We start from the raw sequence: 25,765 nt of genomic DNA, 5'->3' as shown, positions 1-25,765 counted from the left end.
GTTCCCAAGTTAAAACATTTTGGAAATAAATTTATGGATCAGTTCCCTGGAATGTTCACTGGGTACTCTTTTGCACTTGTAAAATATTAGCTTTGAAAAGGGTTGTTGAGCCAGTTTACATGTGAGTCTACCCTTAGGAAATCTCAGTGTGACTGTGAAGGTCATTACTATGGCTAGAAAAATGACAAAAGATTTTCTTTCTGTAGTGTATGTCATATGTTTCATGTGGGAAATATGGTAGGTTATCATTTCAAAGTATAATTTTTAGAAAGTAAAAAGCATGGCCCTTAACACAAATATTTAAGTGAGCACATGTCAAATATTTATTTACCTTGTTAATTGGGGAGCCATCAAGATGGTGAAACTGGTTCACAGGAGAATTCAAGAGATGGAATAGCTGCAATTTATGAAAGAAATAATCTAGAAATAAGATTACTACATCAGAATTTTTTTTTTCGCTCTGTCACCCAGGCTGGAGTACAGTGGCACAACCTTGGCTCACTACAACCTCTGCCTCTTGAGTTTAAGCAATTCTCCTGCCTCAGCCTCCCGAGTAGCTGGGACTACAGGTGCCTGCCACCACACCTGGCTAATTTTTTTTGTATTTTAGTAGAGATGGGGTTTCACCACATTGCCCAGGCTGGTCTTGAACTCCTGAGGTCAGGCAATCTGCCCACCTTGGCGCCCCAAAGTGCTAGGATTACGGGCGTGAGCCACTGCACCTGTGCCTAAATTAGATTCTTTAAAAACTCAATATATATGCACAATGGTACAGTCACTTTAGGAGCCACTGCACCTAAATTAGATTTTTTAAAAACTTGATAGATATGCAAAATGGTACAGTCACTTTAGAAGACAGCTTGGCAGTTTCTTTCTTTCTTTTTTTTTTTTTTTGAGACAGAGTCTTGCTCTGTCACTCAGGATATAACATAGCAGTGCGATCTCAGTTCAGTGTAACCTTCACCTCCTGAGTTCAAGGTATTCTCCTGCCTCAGCCTCCTGAGTAGCTGGTGCCACAGGTGTGTGCCACCACACCGGGCTAATTTTTGTATTTTTAGTAGAGATGGGGTTTCACCATGTTGGCTAGACTGATCTCAAACTCCTGACCTCAGGTGATCCGCCTGCCTCAGCCTCCCAAAGTGCTGGGATTACAGGTGTGAGCCACCACACCCGGCCAACAGTTTCTTATAGAGTCAAACATACTCCTACCATACAATCCAGCAGTCATGCTCCTAGGTATTTACCCAAATGAGTTCAGAACTTCTGTTTACACGAAAATCTGCATGCCAAAGTTTATAGCAGCTTTATTTATAGGTGTCAAAAGCTGGCAGCAACAAAAACAGCCCTCAATAGTTGAATAGGTGAACAAACTGCAATATTGGCCATTTAAGGAAGTATTATATAGCATTAAAAAGAAATGAACTATCAAGCCACAGAGAGACATGAAGGAATCTTGAATGCATATTGCTAAGTAAAAGAAGCCAATCCACAAAGGCTACATATTATTAATTTAACTATATGACATCCTGAAAAAGGCAAAACTGTAGTCACAATAAAAAGGTCAGGGATTGCCAGGAGTTTAGGGAAGGAATGAATAGGTGAAGCACATTAGATTTTTAGGGTAGTGAAATATTCTGTATGGCATTGTAATGGTGGATGCATGACACTATGTATTTGTTAAGATCTGTAAAACTATACAACGCATAGAATGAACCCAAATGTAATCTGTGAAATTTAGTTAATAATAATTTGTCAGTACTGGTTCATCAATTATAACAAATGTACCACACTAATGCAAGATGTTAATACAGTAATAGGAGAAACTGTTGGGGTAAGAGTGGAGGAAGAGAGGTTATATGGGAACTGTCTGTACAATCTGCTTATTTTATCAGCAAATTAAAAACTGGTAAAAAGGAAAGGTCTATTAATTTTTTTAAAAACTTGTTTAATGTCCTGTAGGGTAATAAAACTATACACTTTGGAATTCTCTTTTCTTTTCTTTCTTTCTTTCTTTTTTTTTTTTTTAATACAGGGTCTCACTCTGTTATAGGACAGAATGCAGTGGCAAGATCACAGTGGATCACTGTAGCCTCAATCTCCCGGGCTCCAGTGATCCTCCCACCTTGGCCTACTGAGTAGCTGGAACTACAGGCACACACCACTAGGCCTGGCTAGTTTTTTTTTTTTTTTTTTTTTTTTTTTGCTTTTTTTTTTGTAGAGATAGGATTTCACCATGTTGCCCAGGCTGGTCTCGAACTCCTGGGCTCAAATGATCCACCCACTTCCGCTTCCTAAAGTGCTAGGACTACAGGCGTGAGCCACTGTGCCTGACCTGGAATTCCCTTTTCTATCCAACAGATATTATTTACAACTCTACTCTAAAAAAATCATTTTCATGTACAAAAGTGCATCTTTGGTGCACCTTTATTAAATAATAGATAAATGTACCAAAATAAATAAATGCACAAAGGTGCATTTATTTATTCTTATAAAGTTAATGTTTGCTATTGGGGAAAAACATAGGCTCTGGGGTCAGACAATCCTGGTTTTCTATCTTAGTTGGAATGTCCATTAGTGTGTTACTCTGAGCAAATACTGCATTGTATTTCATTTCTCTAAGGGTCAGTTTCCTCATATGAATATAGGGATAGGCTAGGTGTGGTGGCTCACGCCTGTAATCCCAGCACTTTGGGAGGCTGAGGCATTTGAGGATCCTTGAGGCCAGGAGTTTGAAACCAGCCTGGTCAACATGATGTAACCTTGTCTCTACTACAAATACAAAAATCAGCCAGGCGTGGTGGTGCAGAACTGTAATCCCAGCTGCTCGAGATGCTGAGGCAGGAGAATCACTTGAATCTTAGAGGTGGAGGTTGCAGTGAGCAGAGATCGCACCACTTCACTCCAGCTTGGGCAACAGAGCAAGACTCTGTCTTGAAAAAAAAAGAAAAGAAAAGAAGGATAAGAATACCTATTTCACAGGGCTTTTGTGAGCATTAAATAAGATAAGGTATATAAATTACTTAGCATGGTGGTAGATCCTGGATCCAAACCCAGGCGGTGATGCTTCAGAGCCCATGCTTTTCATCGCTATAATCTGACTTTCTAACCTACATGGAGAACTAACTGATAGGTCAAAATATAATACAGGGACTGGGCATAGTGGCTCATGCCTATAATCCCAGCACTTTGGGAGGCCAAGGTGCGTGGATTGCTTGAGGTCAGGAGTTTGAGACCAGCCTGGCCAACATGCTGAAAACCCATTTCTACTTAAAAATACAAAGAATTAGCCTGGTGTGGTGGCACGAACCTACAGTCCCAGCTACTTGGGAGCCTGAGACAAGAGAATTGCTTGAACCCGGGAGGCAGAGGTTGCAGTGAGCTGAGATTACGCCACTGCACTACAGCCTGGGCGACAGAGTCAGACTCTGTTTCAAGAAAAAAAAAAAAAAAAAAAAAAAAAACCAGCACACACACACACACAGTTTGTGGGGTGGGTGGGGTGTGTGTGTTGTTCCAGAAAGGCAACACAAGGAATCCTTGTGGTGATGGTGGAACTGTCTGCATTTTGACTGTAGGGTGGATAGACAAAAACTACACAAGTGATAATATTGTGTAAATACACACACACACCCCAGTACAAGTCAAACTGGGGAAATCTGAATGAGATTGCTGATTGTATCAACAGCCTGATTGTGATATTATACCATAGTTATAGAAAATGGTAACGTTTCTACAAACAAAAAAAAAACTTCCCGAACAACAAAAAACTTAATGAATCCAATATTTTGAAAGATTTGGAAAACTATCCTGAAACATAAAAGCAAAGCTTGAAGCAACATAATTTTTTTTTTTAATGGGGTCTCACTCTGTCACCCAGACTGGATGGCAGCCATGTGGTCATGGCTCACAGCTCACTGCAGCGTTTACCTGCTGGGTTCAAGTGATCAGTCCACCTCAGCTTTCCAAGTAGATGGTACTACAGGCACATGCCACCATGTCTGACTAATTTTTGTATTTTTTGTAGAGATAGGGTCTCACTATGTTACCCAGGCTGGCCTCAACCTCCCAAAGTGCTGGGGTTACAGGCGTGAGCCACCATGCCCAGACACAACACAAACTGTTTAGTCTCTGTCCATTTAATCCCATTTACTGAAAATGAAACATAAGTGTACAGTAAACCTTATAATCACTCCATTATGGAAACCTCAACAAAAGTGAGACATAGTGAAATGGGCTCCAAATTACTGAAAGAGCTCCTTTTGGTCCAAATCATCTTGATATGTACCTAGAATCTCTACTTCAGCTTGTGTTTGGACACAGCCCAGCAAACAAATCTTTCATCATCATTAGGAACATCAAGATGAAGTGACATTTCAAAGAATTTAGCTGGTTCCATAGATAAGAAACTTTTACAAAAGTATATATCAAACAGATCTTGCCCAAAGGCTGAAGTAACAGATGAAATCTAGCTGGTTTTCAGTCTTATCTTTTCTTTCTGTGGGTTTGTTTTTATGCAAATTCTGGGGCATTTATTTGGTTTTGAATATCTTCCTGCTGTGTGACTGTAGTTGAAATAACGAGTTGCTTGAATCACTTGCCTGTTTTCTCTCTCCTTTTTTTTAAATAGAGAGGGGTCTCACTATGTTGCCCAGGCTGGTCTTGAACTCCTGAGCTCAAGTGATCCTCCCACCTGGGCCTCCCAAAGTCACTTGCCCATTCTCTAAGAGTATCCCATTATTGAAGACATTTCTGAACTAATTTATTTGCCTATATCATGTTTACTGGCTCAAGAAATGATTGAGAAGAAAACACAGGTCAGCTTTTTATTGCCAAAACAAAAACAGAAAGTTATCCTGAGACTTCATTACTCATTTCTATTGTGGCAGATGCTGATGTTGCATCTGCCTGTTCTTGGAACATTTCTCTCACCACTCAAACTAACAATACTTCCATTAGAAGCCTGAAGAGAGGAAGGAATAGAGAAAAAGTTTTTCTATGGTAGCTTCATACCATAGTTCAATCTCACTTGATAGTCAACTGCAAATTTATGATAAATCATGATATATGTTACCACATGATTCTACCATTGAAATATATTCAATCTCAGAGATAAAAGATGGTTGTTACAAAGGGGTAAAAAAAAAAAAAAAAAAAAAAAAAAAAAAAAAAAAAAAAACTTTACTGGGTTTATTGAATTAGCAACTTGTTTTAAACCCTAAACAATGGCAGTACTACTATTGTGCTCTGAACAGAGTGGGTGTTCCACAAATTCTTGTTAATTATCTGTGATAAGAAGTCACAGGAAAAGAAAAGAATCCACACATGGAACTATCCCAGGTGGAATTTGATGAAGACATTTGGCTTTTTAAAAACCCAAACTTCTTTTTGAAAATGTTTCTATTATTGCTTTTATTTTAATTAAAATCTTTTGTTTATACAGCCACAGCTATGAATATATCTCAGGACTTTCCAAAATACCTTACAATTATGGCATGAGGTCAAACCACTGAAAAAGACAATGGAGTGGATTGATGAACAGAGGAGAAAATTGCCTGCATGTCTGGACTTCTTCCTTTCAGGCTCCCACGAGCTCCGCCGAGAAGAGGCTGCCAATGGTGTACAAAGGTCTGCCCTTGGCTGCAAATAACTATGCTATTCTAAGGACATCAAGGCCACTGTAAGGCAATGAAGCCAGTGTATCTGTGAGTTGAACTTAGAATTTCAGATTCCTGCAAAGAGGTTTCCAGTGGATCATGCTAAGTCAGAATGAAATCAGAATTAGATCAATGCTTTTCTAAAGGTGCATGTACTGAGAGTGCACAGAAAGCCCGAATTCACGATGCCAGTCTCTGGTCTGAACCCCACAGAGGCAGGTAAGTTTGGCCCTGATCCCAGCATGCACATTTCTCTCTGCACTTCTAGTCAGCTGTGTAACCAGCGACAGTTGTTAGGATGGGTAGAAAGGAGGCACAAATCTGTGTATACCCATCACTCCTGGAAAACCAGTCATAAGCCTGGCAGATTTTTTTATAGATAAAAGGCAGAATATTAACTAGTGATCAGAAAATTAAGGCAATTTTGTCTCAAATTGTCTTTCTTCTGCCATTGTGATCGTAGTATCCTGGGCCATGTCAGGATATAAAGTTGGTTGGGACTATTGTTGCGGTTGCTTATCAGGAGGAAATTGTTTTATAAATCAGCATGTTTCCTATGTTCCTGTATTTGCTAATGGTACCACCACTTTCCTATTGTCCAGCCTTGAAACCTCAGAGACTCACCCTAAACTCTTCTATCATCCACCACATACAATTAGCCAGTACAGTCAACCTACTACTTTTTTCCCTCACAATATCTCTTGTACCTGTACCTGTCCATTTTCATTTCCATTGCACTTCTCTCATGGCTAATACAGCATTAGCCTTTTAGCACTCCACTTATTTCCCTCTGAAAATTCATCTGCCTAACTCCATTCATCATGTCATTCCTTTGCTCAAAAGCTTTCAGTAGGGCTGGGCATGGTGGCTCACGTCTGTAATCCCAGCACTTTGGGAGGCTGAGGTGGGTGGATCACTTGAGATTAGGAGTCCAAGACCAGCCTGGCCAAAATGGTGAAACCCCATCTCTGCTAAATATACAAAAATTAGCCAGGTGTAACGGCACATGCCTGTAATCCCAGCTATTTGGTAGGCTGAGGCAGGAAAATTGCTTGAACCCAGGAGGCAGAGGTTGCAGTGAGCAGAGATCATGCCACTGCACTCCAGCCTGGGTGACAGAGTAAGACTCTGTCTCAAAACAAAAACAAAAACAAAAACAAAAGCTTTTGGTGGCATGTTCCTGTATGCCATCAGATAAAGGTCTAAATTCAGCCAAGCATCCACAGGCTATGAAAATCTGGCCTGGAGTTGCACTTCCCATCTTATCTCCCTGGGAAGATAGGGAAGATCTCTATCTTCCCAAATTAGTACTGACCCTAAAAAATTTGACTAATGCCTCCTCTCCTTTGCCTTTCCAGGGCTCTGGTCCCTGGCTGAGATGCCCTCCTTTGCCCTTACTTAGTCATGCACTCTGGTGTTCTTAGGTCACTTCTCTGTATATAGCTCTTGCCTCCCCAGCCAAATATCCTACTCTGTACTGGGCTGGTTCTGCAATCTGTGTTTTTAGCTTCAAATAACTTCTTAGATATATATGTGTTTTTTTTTTAAGCTGTATTATTTGAATTTTTGGTATAAAATTATGGAATCCAGGCTATGGTGAGTTACTGATTGTCATCCACTTGTCTATGCATTCTGGAACCTGGTGGGTTCTATGTGATAAATGGCTTCTACACACTAAATGATTTGCCCTAGGTGAAAATACTGAAATATCGAGTAGTATTGCTGAAAGGAATTTAAGTGACTCTCTCCCACCTGGCAATTCAAAGTTGGGTTCACAGACTGGCAGTGTTGTATCACCTGGGAGTTTGTTAGAAATGTCACATCTTGGGCCCATCCCTGACCTGCTGATCAGACTCTGTATCATAAGAAGACACCTGGATGATTTGTGTGTGCGGGAAAGTGTGAGAAGCACTGAGACAATCCCCACCAAGATCTAAAGGGATTGCATGACATGGTGGAAAGGAGGCGGTGTGACTTAAATGGAAATTATTCTGAAGTATGCACCAGAAGTAGTGTGTTTCATGTTATTTACCAGCTGGCAATTCTGGAAAAAAAAATCACGTAACCATTCTGGACCTTGTTTTCTTTCTTCTTTTTTGAGACAGGGTCTTACTCTGTCGCCCAGGCTGCAGTGCAGTGGCATGATCTCCTGCCTCCCAGGCTGAAGCCGTTTCCCACCTCAGCCTCTCGAGTAGCTGGGATTACAGGTGCAGGCCACCATGCCCAGCTAATTTTGTGTATTTTTTGTAGAGACAGGGTTTTGCCATGTTGCCCAGGCTGGTCTCAAACTCATGAACTCAAGAAATCTGCCCGCCCCAGCTTCCCAAAGTGCTGGGATTACAGGTGTGAGCCACCACACCCAGCTTTATCATTATCATTATTATTACAATAATAATTATTATTATTTTGAGACAGGATCTTGCTCTGTCACCCAGGCCGGAGTGCAGTGGCATGACCACAGCTCGACTTCCTGGGCTCAAGCGATCCTCCCCACCTCAGCCTCCTGAGTAGCAGGGACTACAGGTGTGTGCCACCATGTCTGGCTAATTTTTAATTTTTTTGTAGAGGCGGGGTTTTGCTGTGCTGCCAGGGGTATTTCTGATCTTTCAAATAGGAATGATACCTCCCTGTTGTTTCATGGGGTAGTTGCAAGGTTCAAAACAAATAAGCAAGCAAACAAACAAACATATGAAAATGACTTAAAGGCCAGGCACATTGGTTATGCCTGTAATCCCAGCATTTTGAGAGGCTGAGGTGGGCAGATAACCTGAGGTCAGGAGTTCAAGACCAGCCTGACCAACACAGTGAAACCCTGTCTCTACTAAAAATACAACAAAATCAGCTGAGTGTGCTGATTTTTTGGTGGCGCGTGCCTGTAATCCCAGTTACTTGGGAGGCTCAGGCAAGAGAATCACTTGAACCCAGGCAAGAGAATCACTTGGCTATGTCAGTGAGCCAAGATCGCGCCACTGCACTCCAGCCTGGGCAACAGAGAGAAACTCCATCTCAAAAAAAAAAAAAAAAAAAAGAAAATGATTTAAAAGTTATTTCAGGTTTACATATATTTGAAAATCATTATTATTGGTGTTTTGTAAAAATTGCTTTTCTCAGGGCCAGGTAGCTGATTTGTGGCAGAGCAGGGACTGCCACACAGCTCTCTGCCTTCTACTCCAGTCCACAACAAGTGAGACTGCCATCACTGCAGACTCAGAAGGCCCTTGGCACTGCAAGAAGTAGCTGGAATGATCTTTTGATAAAGGAATTTGACAATATGTCCCAAGAGTCTTTAAATGTGTTAATATCCTATGACCTAGTAATTTCCCTGCTAGGAATCTATCTTCTTATTTTATTTTTTTTAACCTGAGACGGAGTCTTGCTCTGTTGCCCAGGAGTGCCATGGCACGATCTTTGCTCACTGCAACCGCCGCCTCTTGGGTTCAAGTGATTCTCCTGCCTCAGCCTCCTGAGTAGCTGGAACTACAGGCATGCACCACCACGCCCGGCTAATTTTTTATATTCTTAGTAGAGACAGGGTTTTACCATGTTGGCCAGGATGGTCTTGAACTCCTGACCTTGTGATCCTCCTGCCTCAGCCTCCCAAAGTGTTGGGATTACAGGCGTGAGCTACCACGAACAGCCCTAGGAATCTACCTGAAGAAAATAGGCCAGCACAGTGGCTCATACCTGTAATCCCAGCACTTTGGGAAGCTGAGGTTGGGGGATCATCTGAGGTCAGGAGTTCAAGACCAGATTGGCCAACATGGTGAAGTCCCATCTCTACTAAAAATACAAAAATGAGCCGGGCATGGTGGTGCATGCCTGTAGTTCCAGTTACTTGAGAGGCTGAGGCAGGAGAATTGCTTGAACCCAGAAGGCAGAGGTTGTAGTAAGCCAAGGTCACGCCACCGCACTCTAGCCTGGGCAACAGAGTAAGACTCCGTCTCAAAAAAAAGAAAGAAAAGAAACGGAAATGCAGATGGAGAATTATAAGTTATTATGTTCACTGCAGATTTACTTAGAAAACTGCAAACAACCTGAATGTCCAACAACAGGGAATGGTTGAATAAATTGTAAGACATCCATAGGATAGTACATTATGCAGCTATTAAGGTTTTTGTTTAAAACAAATTGTTAAGGACTTGAGAAAATACTTGAAGGCCCGGCAAGGTGGCTCACGCCTGTAATTCCTGCACTTTGGAAGGCTGAGGCGGGCAGATCACTTAATCTCAGGAGCCCAGGACCAGTCTGGGCAACATGGCAAGACCTCACTTCTACAAAAAATACAAAAATTAGCTGGGCATGCTGGCGCAGGCCTGTGGTCTCAGCTACTTGGGAGGGTGAGGCAGGAGGATCGCTTGATCCCAGGAGGCAGAGGCTGCAGTAAGCCTAGATTGCACTTACTGCACTCCAGCCTGGGCAACAGAGAAAGACGCTGTCTTAAAAAAAAATCTATGTATCTATCAATCTATCTACCAATAGATATAGATATCTATTGATATAGATTTGATATATTAAGTCAAAAAGGAGGTACATCATAACATTATATATTAACTATGATCTCAACTATGTTAACAAACAAAAAAGTATGTGGGAAAAGACTACAAGGAGCCATAGGAAAATCTGAAGAGTGCTTGTCTCTGAGCAGTGGCATTTTTGGTTCTGCCTTTCATTTTAAAAAACTATACTGATTACTTTTGATCAGTGTACACGGGGATGACTAAAACGAATTAGGAAAAGTAATTGCTACTCTAAATGCACACAATGAAAGTCAAGTTGTGTTTATTGGTTAGTAGCTGTGGTTACTTTTACAATAATGCCTTGGTTCCCTCCCCCACCCACTCCTGCTGCTTCCTCTCTCATTTTGAATAGGAAAAGCATAAATAAGATTAAAAAAATTTTTTAGTCCCAACATTGCAGTTAGGTACACAATATAGTAAATCTCCCTTCTACCTGCTCCCTCAGGCCAATTTCTAATATCCCATAAGCAACCACTGATACCAGTTTCTTCTGTTCCCTTCCAGACTATGCATTTCTCCTAAAAAGTAATACATAGAGGTTCTTCTCCACCTCTTTTTCTTTTTAAAAAACTTTTTATTAAAAAAAGTTTAAACCTTCAGAAAAGTTACAAAAATAGTAAAATGAACTCTCATATGCCTTTACTTAGATTCATCAACTTTTAACATTTTGCCACAATTGTATTTTTTATATTCATACATAGATTTTGATTATTATTACTATTATTACCGAACCATTCCAGAGCGAGTTACAGACATCTTTATCCGTAAGTACTTGTTAGTATCAATATACTAACAACAAGAACATTCTCCTACATAACCATGATACAATGATCAGATTCAGGAAATTTGGCATTGATACAATACTGTTACCTAATATACAGTTTGAAATACAAATTTTTTCAGTTGTCCCATTACTACCCTTTGTGGCAATTGTTTTTTTCTTCACACCAAGCTCCAATCCAGTATCACCCACTGCATTTGACTGTCATGAGACTTTAGTCAATTTCACTGTGATATCGTTTACTTCGCCTTTGTCTTTCATGATGTTTGTCAAAGATTACAGGCCAGTTGTTTTTCATGTACCCTAATCTTTTATTCAATAATCTATCTTGAAGAGCATTTCAAGCAGTTCATAAATCATCCTATTTGTTTTTCAACAGCCACATAGCATTCCACTAAATGGATGAGGCATAATTTACCTAACCAGTATCATATTGATGAACTTACTTTTTTTTTTTTTTGAGATGGAGTTTCGCTCTGTCACCCAGGCTGGAGTGCAGTGCTCGGCTCACTGCAACCTCCGCCTCCTGGATTCAAGCAATTCTCCTGCCTCAGCCTCCCGAGTAGCTGGGATTACAGGCATATGCCACCAAGCCCAGCTAATTTTTTTGTATTTTTAGTGGTGGCGGGGTTTCACCATATTGGCCAGGCTAGTCTCGAACTTCCGACCTTGTGATCCACCCGCCTTGACCTCCCAAAGTGCTGGGATTACAGGCATGAGTGACTGCACCCGGCCACGATGAACTTTCAAATTGTTCCCAATCTTTCCCTACTACATACAATACGCAATACGCAAATTTCTTTGTGTACATATGCAAAGAGGTATATACCTGTCTGATACATTTCCTGCAGTGAGGTGGTTGTATCAGAGTATAAATGTATTGCTTTTTTCTTTCTTTTTTTTTTTTTGAGACAGAGTCTCCCTCTGTCTCCCAGGCTGGAGTAGCAGTGGCGTGATCTCAGCTCGCTGCAACCTCTGCCCTCCTGGGTTCAAGCGATTCTCCTGCCTCAGCCTCCTGAGTAGCTGGGATACAGGTGTGTGCCACCATGCCCAGCTAACTTTTCTATTTTTAGTAGAAATGGGATTTTGCCATGTTGGCCAGGCTGGTCTCGAGCTCTTGGCCCCAAGTGTCCTGCTTGCCTGAATATTTTGCATTTTGATGGATTCTGCCAAAACGTAACTTCAGAGAGGATGTACCATTTTATACTTCCACCTAAAATGCACAGGATTGCCTATTGTCTTACATCTAAACTAATGCTTCATATAATCAAATCATTCAATCTTTGATAATGTGCATGTGAAAAGCATACTTTAAATTTGTTTCTTCACATTGTGAGGTTGAAAATATTTTTATATATTCAAAATGTATTTGCCTTTCCTTTTCTATTGAGTTGTCCTTTCTATTGAGTTGACTATGCTTCAAACTCAGGCAGAGTCCCACGTCAGGGCTCCCAGGAAGCAGTACTTTTCCAGAAAACTGTATGGGAAGCAGTTTTTCTTTACCAAATAAATCCAAGCTATCTGTACAGCTTCAGGCTCTTGAGTGCTTGGGAATCCTATTGTCCATTCTTAGCAAATGCTTAGCCTATCAGAGTTAACCTTTAATAAGCGTTGCTTCCACTGATGGACTGGATGCATCCCAGGCCTCTTTCATCATTGGTTTTCTGCTTTACATATTCACTAGAGTCCAGATGATACCAGTGAACCTACTGGGAAGCCATAGATGTCATCCAAGATTGGTTTAGGTCTAAGTTGTCCATGAGGTTAGAAAGCCACATCTACACTCTTCTGCAGACCTTCTCAGTTGACATTTGGAACTCCTTACAGGGCAAACTGCTCTACTGGTTTTGCTCTCGGTCTCCAGGCTCTATCCCTAACATTTGTGGAAGGCAGGGCAAGAATACAAATGAAGGCCTACATACCATGTGTCTAAATATTTAAAAGTTATAAATCAAGCCAATATAGCTGTAAATGGCATATTTAATCTTCCTACATTTACAAACATACCTTCACAATGAGCAGGAAGTCTGGCTTCAAATTTGGCATTATCAGAGTTTCACTCTGGAATGTGGCAACATGGGGAAAAAGCAGCTTCTGGCCTGCTCTCCATTCTCCTCCCTCCCCTGAACACCCTGCGTCTCACTTCCAGGGACTCTTGCACACATGTGTGGATACCCTAATCATTCATACCCCCATAAATAAATCCCCCCTTGGTCAACTCTTCGGCTTGGAAAGTGTATACCAGAGGCACAGTTGACCCACTGGAAGTCAGACTTCAGCAAAAGGTCTGGGCAAGAAGCAGGGGCAGGGGGCTGTTTTAGTGCCAGGATACTTGGAGCACAATCTAGAAGGGAGTGAGCTTGGCTCCTTGGATTCCTGGCCCTCGGGGGGAAGACCACAGCTGGAGGATGATCACAGCTGAGCCCTTTATAGTGTCTGGCCTGGGTAAGGTCTGTCTTGATCCAGTCCACTTCCTGTCCACCTAGTGCATTAGTATGCAGTGTGCTGCTGAAGAACTTCCTGAGACTTTTCGTTTGCATTTTCTTTGAATACTTTTAAGAGACAGTGTCTCTCTCTGTAGTCTAGGCTGGAGTACAGTGGCACAATCATAGCTCACTCTAACCTTGAAATCCTGGGTTCAAGTGATCCTCCTGTCTCAGCCTCCTAGGGTCTTGCTGTGTTGCCCAGGCTGGTCTTGAACTCCTGGCCTCAAGTGATCCTCCTTCCTGATCCTCCCAAAGTACTGGGATTACAGGCATGAGCCACTATGCCTGGCCTCTTTTGAACGAGTTGTGGACAACTTGTTGATTTTTCCTGGTGGCAACTTGCTACAAGGACATTGTCATCTTCAGGCGATCCTGGAAAGATGTACAAAACTACAAAGTAGTTTATACTTACTTTCATATATGTATGTTTCTGTAGCACATATATTCATAGAGAGCAGTATTTTTGTTATTCAAAATGAAATTTTTGTGATTATCGAAGTCACATCTGTTAATATATGCTCATTGTAAAAAATCCAGATATTACTTAAAGGTATAAATAAGAATGCAAACAACATCTATAATCTCACCATTTAGAAAGAACCACAATTTATATTTTGGTGTATATCCTTCTAAACTTTTTTCCATAGATACACACAAACACATACACACACACACACACACACACACTTTCTTTTTATACAAAAATGAGATGATTCTATCTATGCAGTTTTGTCATCTGCTTTTCCTTTTAGTAAGATACAATGGATAGTTTTCCATTGTAATACATGGAAAATTTATGGAAATATATGATATATAGAAATACATCTATACATCATCATATACAAATACATATACATCATATAGAAATACATCTATACATCATCATTCTTTTTTTTTTTTTGAGACAGAGTTTCGCTCTTGTTGCCCAAGCTGGAGTGCAATGGCTCCATCTTGGCTCACTGCAACCTCTGCCTCCCAGGTTCAAGTGATTCTCCTGCCTCAGCCTTCCAAGTAGCTGGGATTATGGATGTGTGCCATCACACCTGGCTAATTTTTTTCCTTTTGTGTTTTTAGTAGAGACGGGGTTTTGCCATGTTGGCCAGGCTGGTCTCGAACTCCTGACCTCGTGATCCGCCTGCCTTGGCCTCCCTAAGTGCTGGGATTACAGGTGTAAGCTACCGTGCCTGGCCTATACATCATCATTCTTAATAGCTGTAGAATTTCCTACTATATTTATTTGTTCATTTACTCAGTAAATATTCATATATAGACCAACCACTGAGCTAGATTCTGGGGAGGTACTCATAGGTAAGCAAATCTTTGCAAACACAAATTTACCATACTTCACTAATTAACTCTCTGTAGTTTTGACTACTATGAAAAGATCTATGACGAATATGTGTACTTATATTGTTGTGTTCTTGACTGAATATAGCCTTTGAATACATTCCTAGAAGTATTATTTGATCAAAAGTAAATATATATTTTAAATGTTGATATAAATGCACATTGTCTTTCAGAAAAGTTGTTCCAATATGATGTTCCCATTAAAAGTGTCTATTGTTCAGGCATGGTGGCTCACGCCTGTAATCCCAGCACTTTGGGAGGCTGAGGTGGGCAGATGACTTGAGGTCAGGAGTTTGAGGCCAGCCTGGCCAACATAGTGAAACCCCATCTCTACTTTAAAAAATACAAAAATTAGCTGGGTGTGGTGGCGTGCACCTGTAGTCCTAGTTACTTGGGAGGCTAAGTTAGGAAGATCGCTTGAACTGGGAGGCAGAGGTTGCAATGAGCTGAGATCATGCCACTGCCCTTCAGCCTGGGTGACACACAAAAAAAAAAAAAAAAAAAAAAAAAAAAAATGCCTTTGCTCCTTATTCCCTCCAACATTGGGTATTAGTAAGATTTTAAGTCTTTATCAATCTGATAGGCAAAACATTGAAATAAATGTTCTCTCTCTCTCATAAACTGACAGATAGCTCATATCCTTTGCCCTGACCTTTTATTTCTGAGTGATTTATATAAAGAAACTATTGTGTATTTTACAACTGCTCCTCAATTTTTGTCTTTGGATTTGGTTTGCGGTATTTTTAAGCCATATTAAAGTTCATTTTTTTCCACACAGAACAATTTCTGTGTGACGTCTTCATAGCTTTTAATAATGATTGATGGTTAATGAAACTATTGGGTTGAAAGGTTCGAAGCAATCAGAATACAGGGGTTTTTTGGTAGAAACACTGAAGTCAGCTTGCAGATCTCCTGTTGCATTCCAGGCATGGTGAGAACTGAGACCGTGGGGAGCATGTAGAAGGTGATCTGAAACTCCGTTCCTCGGCATGGGGGCTGAGAGGACTGGTTTCTGCTGGGTGCAAAATGCAAGCTGAGTGTTTTAAAGAAAAGGAGTGGAAAATAGGTAACAGCCAGTGTGGCTGTAACAGGCCTAGGGAGGCAGATGGGGTGGAAAGAGATGTGGTGGCTGTGGTAAGGAGTGGAAATTTGAGGAAAGAAAGAGGTTTAAAGGTAGTTTTTGGGAAGTTTATCAGTATGATAGTGGGTTCTCAAAAACTTGCAGTGAAAACCACATTATATGTCATGCTTTGAAGTTCCACTTGGTCATTCTTTGATGAAAAAGTGGGAGACAGGCCCCAAGGCAGGGGCTGGTGAAGGCAGTGCCAGCCCAAGGCAGCGGACTATGTTTAGGGCCCAATGTGGCCACATTGAAGCTGACCTCCCAGCACTCATTCCACTGCTAGATAATGAATCCAAGCCACTTACGATAACTCCTCCTTTCTCGCCAGGTCAGAAATTTGTGCCAATGAGATGTCAGGGGAGGGTTGCTAGGGACTTTCAGAAAAGAGAAGTGTCTTTCTTGCTGAAAGAGAATAGGAAAGCATGTTGTCCCAAGTCAAGTGGCCTCAAGGGGAACTTGTCTTAGAAAGAAGCTGAACGGGAGGATAGCAGAGAGACAGTGAGAAGGTGGTGGCAGCGTGTGTGTGTGTGTGTGTGTGTGTGTGTGTGTGTGTGTGTATCGGGGTGGGGAGAGGGAGAGGGAGACAGGGAGAGAGGGGAAAAAAAAAAAAAAGAAAGAAAAGAAAGAAGCTGGGTCCCTAAAGACAGTTCCTCATGGTTAAGCCCCTGAATCTACCAACTCTGAAGTCTGTCAACCTCTAGTCTTCCTGTTAGGTGGAATAATAAAATAAATGTCCTTAATCTTTAATTCTGTGGAAGTCAGACTTTCTGTTACTTGCAGCTGAAAACATTCTAATTGACACACAGAATAAAGTCTGAACAAGACTCAGTTCAGACCAAATACTTAGATTGGATCTTTTCTCAAGAGTCATTCCGAACGGTTTGGGGTTCCCAGGATAGTCCGCGTTCTCTTCACCTGAGGGTCTTTGCACACCCCATTCCTTCCTCCTGCAACACTCCTCCCTCTTCTCTTTGCATCCTTGACTCAGGCTCAACTCCAGGGCTCTGATAGGAGTCAGGGGCTATGGAAATATCTTCCTGAGCTCTCGCGTGTGAGTTGAATGTTCCTTTCACATGCTCCCACCAAGCCTTGTGCTTTTCCGGGCATAGCTATTTTGCAGACTGTCTTGAGACTGCCCGTATCTCTGCATCTATTTTGGTCACCGTTATCTCTGCAATGCTGGCACACTGCCATACTACACGCTCAATAGTTGCTGAATGAATGAATTTTAAAAGTGTTTGTTTGTTTGTTTGTTTGTTTGTTTTTTGAGATGGATTCTTGCTGTGTTGCCCAGGCTGGAGTGCAGTGGCGTGATCTCGTCTCACTGCTACTTCTGCCTCCCAGGTTCGAGCGATTCTCCTGCCTCAGCCTTCCAAGTAGCTGAGATTACAGGCGTGCACCACCATACCCGGAGAATTTTTTGTATTTTTAATAGAGATGGGGTTTTGCCACGTTGGCCAGGCTGGTCTGGAAATCCTGACCTCAGGTAATCTGCCTGCCTTGGCCTTGCGAAGTGCTGGGATTACAGGCATGAACCACTGCACCCAGCCAAAGCATTTATTCTTTCTACTTGGGCTTTCAAAGGATCTTGCCTTTTACAAGAAGGCTGTAATTTTTCTTACAAAATTAAGAAAAATTAAGGAAAAATAAGCAGGCTCTTTTTGGTGCTGATTGTTTAATATACAGTAAAGATCCATTTAAAAAATTGACACATAATTCACATAAAATTCACCTTCTTTAAATATATAATTCAGTTACTTTTAGAGTAGTCACAAGGTTGTTCAACCATCATCACTTATCTGATTTCAGAACTTCATCATCCTGAAAAGAAACCCCATGTCCATTAGCAGTCACTCTCCATTCCCTTCTTCTCCCAGTCCCTGGCAATCACTAATCTGTTTTCTGTCTCTACAGATTTATCTATTCTGAACACTTCATCTAAAGGGAATCATGCTGAACATTTGTGTACAAGTTGTTGTATGATTATGTTTTCTTTTTTTTTTTTTTTTTTGAGATGGAGTCTCGCTCTGTCGCCCGGGCTGGAGTGCAGCGGCGCCATCTCGGCTCACTGCAAGCTCCGCCTCCCGGGTTTATGCCATTTTCCTGCCTCCGCCTCCCGAGTAGCTGGGACTACAGGCGCCCGCCACCTCGCCCGGCTAGTTTTTTTTTTTTTTTTTTTTTTTTTGTATTTTTTAGTAGAGACGGGGTTTCACCATGTTAGCCAGGATGGTCTCGATCTCCTGACCTCGTGATCCGCCCGTCTCGGCCTCCCAAAGTGCTGGGATTACAGGCTTGAGCCATCGCGCCCGGCCTAATTATGTTTTCAATTTTCTGGGTATACCTAGGAATGGGGATGCTGGGTCACATGGTAACTCTATGTTTAACATTTTGAGGAACTGCCAAACTGATTTCCAAAATGGCTGTACCATTTTACATTCCCACCAGCATTGTACGATGGTTCCAATTTCTTCTCATCCTATTGAAGATTCATTTGAGTACATTTATTTTAGGTAAACAGAATGCTGACATGGAGAAATAGAAATTATATACTTAATATTCATGTGGTTAACGTGTATGAGTCAAATGGTCAGTAATAACCTCACCAATCTACCATTTGAAATCCAAGAGCTCGTAAGGACAAGGCAAAAGAAAATTAGTAACTTCAGAATGAATGCTTGATGTAAGCAAAGTTCTCTCTTTTTTAAAGCATATTGATGGGTAAAAGAGCCTGAGTAAATTTTAAGAGGAAAGTCATGTGACAACAGCCTTAGTTTAAGCCAAAGCCATCCCCCACTGGAATTCAGACGTGTCTAGACCTGTTTGGTGGACTGAGCTGCCAGACGCCGATGTTTAAGAGGAACTGATGGCTGGGGAGAGAGAACTCATTTAAGGGAAGAGAGACTGAACCAGAAAAGCTTGTTAAGGTGGGGGGGGCCAGTTCTGAATATACTCGACTGTGCCCCCCTTCCCCAACCCTAGTCCTGCCTCCATGAACTCAGGACTGAATCCCAGAAGAGAAAGGCCTATGTTAAAATCTGAAAACCTTATTTTCATTAAAAATTCTTTTTCTTTTCTTTTCTTTTTTCATTTTTTAAATTTTTTTTGAGAGAGAGTTTTACTTTGTTGCTCACTCAGTGGCTTGATCTTGGCTCACTGCAACCTCTGCTTCCTGGGTTCAAGTGATTCTCCTACCTCAGCCTCCTGAGTAGCTGGGACTATAGGCGTGCGCCACCATGCCCAGCTAATTTTTGTATTTTTTTTAGTAGAGCCGTTTTCACCATATTGGCCAGGCTGGTCTCAAACTCCTGACCTTAGGTGATCCACCCGCCTTGGCCTCCCAAAGCGCTGGGATTACAGGCGTGAGCCACCGCACCTGGCCCCTGGCCCTGTTTTCTTTCTTTCTGTTTCTTTCTTCTTCATCTTCTTCTTTTTTATTTTTTGGCAGAGTCTCGCTCTCTTGCCAGGCTGGAGTGCAGTGGCGTGACCTTGGCTCACTGCAACCTTTGACTCCCTGGTTCAAGCAATTCTCCAGCCTCAGCCTCCTGAGTAGCTGGGATTACAGGCACAAGCCACCATGCCAAGCTAATTTTTGTATTTTTAGTAGAGACAGGGTTTCACCATGTTGGCCAGGCTGGTCTCAATCTCCTGACATCGTGATCTGCCTGCCTCGGCCTCCCAAAGTGCTGGGATTACAGGCATGAGCCACTGTGTCCAGCCCCTATTTTCATTAAAAACTCTAAGACCTTGGATGCAAGGGAAGACTGCCTCAGTAATTCCTCATGTACATTATACAAAGTGTACATTACATGAAACAGACAGATGCTTTTTCTCCTTGGGCAACAAACACCATGACCTTCAGAGTATTCATCTCCATATTGGTACACCACATGTACCCATGTATCAGGGGGTGGTGGCAGTAACAATGGGCCTGCCTGTAAAGGGGGTCATTTGAAGATGCTAGAGGTAGCCTTGAAACACCTTCATTAGCTGTGTGGGTGGTGAGGCCTGGGAAGCTGATATCACTGAAGAGGGACTGAGCAGAAGACAGTGGTAGAAGCCCATGGTGGTCCTAAAGTTTTTGGTGAGTTCAGGTGAGAGGTTCCCTAGGGATTCCCAGGTGGAACACTGATGGGGACTCCAAGTGATGATAAAAGCAGGAGACATCCCCATTTGTACGTTAATAGTATACAGCACTCTGGCTGGTGTGGACTAGGGAAATACAGTCTAACCGTTAATGAAATCTAATGAAAAATAACTAAGTAGCTGAGGAATGAGCCACACCAATTTGAATTGAATGATTAAATACACATTGTTCATTTTGGGATGAATGGTAGCCTCATAAAATAAAAATTTTTTCCATCTCAAGAGTCATTGTTATTGTGATGAAATAAAGCTGTTGAGTAGCCTTTCCCACCGTGGGTTGCCCTGTTATTCTCACATTTGGGAACTTTCCATTGCTTTAGAGATTAACATTCCCACAGTTTTCTATCCCATGATGTTTGCGGTTATAGATGAAAATGTAACTAGCAGTCAATGGCAGGAAAAGTAATGAATGACGTAGTGTGTAACAATAAAAAAATGAAGCAAGTTCAACTGAATCCAAGATGTTGAGTTCACAGAAAGTCAGTGCAACAGAACCTGTGAGAAGAGCCACACCCTGGGGTTCTTCTATCACATAAGGGAGGAGAGGGAAGGATTCATGAGCTTTGCCTTTTCAGCATCATGAAAATGAGACTTTGTGATCACACTTTTATTTTATTTTATTTTATTTTATTTTATTTTATTTTATTTTATTTTATTGAGATGGAGTCTCGCTCTGTCATGCAGGCTGGAGTGCAGTGGCGCGATATCAGCTCACTGCAACCTCTGCCTCCTGGGTTCAAGAGATTCTCCTGCCTCAGCCTCCTGAGTAGTTGGAATTACAGGTGCATGCCACCATGCCTGGCGAATTTTTGTATTTTTAGTAGAGATAGGGTTTCACCATGCTGGTCAGGCTGGTCTTGAACTTCTGACCTCGTGATCTGCCTGCCTTGGCCTCTCAAAGTGCTGGGATTACAGGCATGAGCCACTGCACTCGGCCTTAATTTTTTATTAGAATGAAATATATTAACTTCAGGACAATGTTGGTTTTTGAAGAGATCATGAGTTATTCATTTTCCATCAAAGGAACTTTCTAGACATGTAGGAAAGAAAGAAAATATCTCATATGATAGAGGTCCTGGTATGCACTGAAGCATAAAAATAGCTCAAGTGGGCATGGTGGCTCATGCCTCTAATCCCAGTACTTTGGGAGGATGAGGTGGGTGGATCACCTGAGGTCAGGAGTTCAAGACCAGCCTGGCCAACATGATGAAACCTTGTCTCTACTAAAAATACAAAAATTAGCCAGGCATGGTGCTACATGCCCGTAGTCCCAGCTACTCAGGAGGCTGAGGCAGAAGAATCACTTAAACTTGGGAGGCAGAGGCTGCAGTGAGCTGAGATCATACTACAGCACTCCAGCCTGGGTGACAGAGCGAGACTCCGTCAAAAGAAAAAGAAAAAGAAAAAGAAAAAAAAAGCCAGGCATGGTGGCTCACACCTGTAATCCCAGCACTTTGGGAGACTGAGGCGGGCAGATCACCTGAGGTCAGGAGTTCAAGACCAGCCTGGCCAAAATGGTAAAACCCTGTCTCTACTAAAAATACAAAAATTAGCCAGGCATGGTGGTACATGCCTATAATCCCAGCTACTTGGGAGGCTGAGGCAGGAGAATCACTTGAACCCAGAGGTGGAGGTTGCAGTGAGCTGAGATCGTGCCACTGTACTGCCACTTGGGCAACAGAGGGAAACTCCATCTCAAAAAAAAAAAAAAAAAAAAAAAAAGCTCGAGCAACAAACATCAGAGAAGGCATCAGTGAAGATGCCATAGCTCCTCTGTATGTGGGGAGGAAAGATGGGAGTAATGGTTCTCAAACCCTGGATTCCGTGAGAGCCCTAATAATACTTTGAAAGTATCCTGGGCTACTGGGAAGGACCACATAGGTCTGCGGTCCCCCTCCCCCCGACACAAAAATCAGACAAGCCAGGTTATCTCTTTTGTATATTGGTTCTTTTTTCTTTTCTTTTTTTTCTTTTTTTTTTTTTTTTTTTTTTTTTGAGATGAAGTCTCACTGTGTTGCCCAGGCTGGAGTGCAATGGCATCATCTCAGCTCACTGCAACCTCTGCCTCCCCGGCTCAAGCAATTCTTGTGCCTCAGCCTCCCGAGTAGATGGGATTACAGGTGCATGCCACCACACCCAGCTAATTTTTTGTATTTCTAGTAGAGATGGGGTTTTACCATGTTGGCCAGGCTGATCTCGAACTTCTGACCGCAGGTGATCCGCCCGCCTCAGTCTCCCAAAGTGCTGGGATTACAGTTGTGAGCCACCATGCCTGGCCTGTATATTGGTTCTTGCCTAAAATTGATATTTGAACATAGGGATTTGGTGCTTTAAAAAATTGAGAGAGAAAGACTGAGATGAAAAGCCACTGGGGCTTTCTTTAAATCCCCTTCTGCAAATCTTATGTTTTCTCAGGAGGAGCTATCTCCAGGATGAATCCTGCATGTTAATCACAGTTGTAGCAAACTCAGTTGCTGTTTTCCCTATGCACACCGGGAATTCATCTACTCCTGGCTCCCAACACATGTTCTTGGCAACACATGTCATGGCTGCTCTGTTGCTGAGCCACATGGTGGAAACCGAGCAGAGCTGAGTTTGACTGGATCCATCCCACCAACCCCTGGCTGACCTCCTGCACTGTCCATCCCTATGTACAGGAGGAATGCTCAGGAGCCCTGGAGAGGAGAGGGCTAAGCTGCTGGCCTGGCCAGAATTTGAGAAGCTCTGCTCAGCACAGCTGAGATTAAAAAGAGAGTCAGGAAGGCGAAATCAGTAATTCCTTTAAGGGCCAGAAAACTTGGGAAAATGCTAAGGGATAACAAAGCCAGGGAGCTTGGGAGCTTGGTCACTTTAGCACTCAGTTTTATGACCTTTGGAAACTACATGTCACACTACTGAGTCCAAAGCCAGCTTTGATAACTTTTGTTTTGGCATCTTTGTCCTCAGGCGTTTTAAGACACTGTAGAGAGGTTGTCTAATATTTTCCACACATCATAATGGCATAAAACTAGGAGATGAACAAGGACAGCTAGGAAGAATTGCAAATAGAGAGTAGGAGGCAGAAATGATGGAAAAAGATGGAAATGAGAGTGACATCTGTGGGTTTAATCAGTAACTTAATCTGGCAATGCAGAATGTAGCCAGTTAAGAGCAAACAGAGCCTAGTAAGGTTCCTACCTCCTGAGGAGTCCCCATCTCTGCCTTGAGCTTTTGGGATCCTTGGGCAACAGGCAGACGCGTTAGTTCCTGCTGGCTTCAGTCCTGTCTGGCCTCCTGATCACTCAGCACTCAGGACTTTCCCAAGCCTTGAGCCTCCAAAGGCTACAGGTGGCATTATTGGGAGTTCTTTGCTTGTTTGTGGATCTGGAATTTACCTGCTCTCCTCACACCTGGTCCCCAGATGGTGGGGCTGGCCCGAGGCTTCCAGGTGCACAGTAAGCTGCAGCTTCCCTGTGTTCGTGCCTGTCTGCCTGCCTGCGTGTTAGCCTGGTTCCTGACTTTTTACTGGGACTAGACCCCAGCCCAGAAGTTGTCTGGGGCTAGCATGCTGCCACCTGGCTCCTGCTATCTGCTCACTCCATTTTTTCCATCTCACTACCCCTTTACCTGCCACTGGAGGATGCTTGAGTTCTAAACTTATTATTTTGAAAAATTCCAAGCCTGCAGCAAAGTTGAGAAAACAGTACAATGAATAGTCACATACTTTCATTTAGATTTACTAATTTTTAGCATTTTGCCACATTTTTCTTTCTCCTTCTTCACACACACACACTCATAACTGTCCCCATAATGTCTGTTATGGCTATATTTTTTCCAATCCCTGATCTAAATAGGCATCATGCATGACATTTAGTCATGTCTCTTTAGTTTTCTTTAATGTAGAGCAGTCCTCTTGCTATTTTTGTTTCGTTTTTGAGACAGTCTCCCTCTGTTGCCCAGGCTGGAGTGCAATGGCATGATCTCCACTCACCGCAACCCCCGCGTCCTGGGTTCAAGTGATTCTCCTGCCTCAGCCTCCCGAGTAGCTGGGCTTACAGGCGTGTGCCACCATACCTGGCTACTTTTCTGTATTTTTAGTAGAAACAGGGTTTCACCATGTTGGCCAGGCTGGTCTCAAACTGCTGGCCTCAAGTGATCCACCTGCCTTGGACTCTTAAAGTGTTGGGATTACAGGTGTGAGCCACTGCACCCGGCCCAGTTCCCTTGCCTGTAAAAAAAAAAAAAAAAAAAAAAAAAATCCTGGCCAGACATGGTGGCTCATGCCTGTAATCCCAGAACTTTGGGAAGCCGAAGTGGGCAGATCACCTGAGCTCTGGAGTTCGAGACCAGACTGGCCAACATGGCAAAACCCCGTCTCTACTAAAAACACAAAAATTAGCTGGGCATAGTGGCACTTGCCTATAATTCCACCTACTCGGGAGGCTGAGACAGAATTGCTTGAGTCTGGGAGGCAGAGGTTGCAGTGAGCTGAGACTGCGCCACTGTACTCCAGCCTGGATGACAGAGCGAGACTCCGTCTTAAAAAAAAAGATTTTTCTTGGCCGGGCGCGGTGGCTCAAGCCTGTAATCCCAGCACTTTGGGAGGCCGAGACGGGCGGATCACGACGTCAGGAGTTCAAGACCATCCTGGCTAACACGGTGAAACCCCGTCTCTACTAAAAAATACAAAAAACTAGCTGGGCGAGGTGGTGGGCGCCTGTAGTCCCAGCTACTCGGGAGGCTGAGGCAGGAGAATGGCGTAAAAACCCGGGAGGCGGAGCTTGCAATGAGCTGAGATCCGGCCACTGCACTCCAGCCTGGGCGACACAGCAAGACTCCGTCTCAAAAAAAAAAAAAAAAAAAAAAAAAGATTTTTCTTAAAAAGAAAGAAAAATCTTTCTTGACATCAACATTTTTGAAGAGTTCAGGCCAATTGGGGTTTTTTTGGACATCTTTTTATCTTGTCACAATTTGATTCAGGTTAAACATTTTGGACAGGAATACTTGATAGGTGTGACTGCCTCTTAAGGACAGGCTATGGCCAATGCCCGCTTGCCTTTCTCTGTACAGCACAGTAACCGTCCCCTTCCTCTCCCCAGCCTGGCAGAAGGCAAAGCAGCAAGGGTGGCTGAGGAACTTGTGCTGGGCAGACCTGGGCTCCCAGGGGACCTGGCAGGGTTGCTGCCACCAGACACCACTCTGACAAGTAAACCTTGCCTTTTGGCCCCCATTTTCATTTGTTGCCGATGAGCTCCCGCGTATACTGGGCTCTTCGAATTCTATCGTAGTCCAGTGGTGGTCATGCTTAGGGTGGATCTAAGAGGAAACAAACAAGACAGAGACTCCAAGGAAGCCATGTGTTAGAGGCTCCTCAGGCCCAAAGGCTCTAGTGTATGACCCTTACCATGCAGACAGAGCTTCCAAACTCAAGTGGACACTTCAGGCTGTTGTGCTGGGCTTCAGGAACGGAACAGGAAGGACTAGGAGAAATCAGGACTGGAAGTCTGGTTGAGTACAGGGATTTGGCAGACATCTATGCTCTGCGTTAGCAAGGAAGTCAAGTTCTTCCTTGAAAAGGATGCATGGGTACTACAAGTTCAAAAACTCAAAACGAAAATCCAAGTCCAGAAGCCTTCATGCGTCAGAGGAGACCATGGGCCAGGAGTTCCTCTGAGGCAGGAAAAGCGTTTCCTGTTTTTCCGTGCATCCCTATGGCTGAGTCCTGTGCTTGGTAG

General features: G+C 42.8%; 1 pseudogene; it reads right to left on the bottom strand.

The window, feature by feature from the left end:
• Positions 1 to 25,563, bottom strand: part of LOC126956175 (adenylate kinase 4, mitochondrial-like) — a 45,880-nt pseudogene extending 20,317 nt beyond the window's left edge.
• Between the last annotated feature and the right edge of the window lie 202 nt (positions 25,564 to 25,765).

The sequence above is a fragment of the Macaca thibetana genome, chromosome 6 (assembly GCF_024542745.1).
Source record: "Macaca thibetana thibetana isolate TM-01 chromosome 6, ASM2454274v1, whole genome shotgun sequence".
Lineage (NCBI taxonomy): Eukaryota > Metazoa > Chordata > Mammalia > Primates > Cercopithecidae > Macaca > Macaca thibetana.
This window is presented reverse-complemented; position numbering and strand designations above follow the sequence as displayed.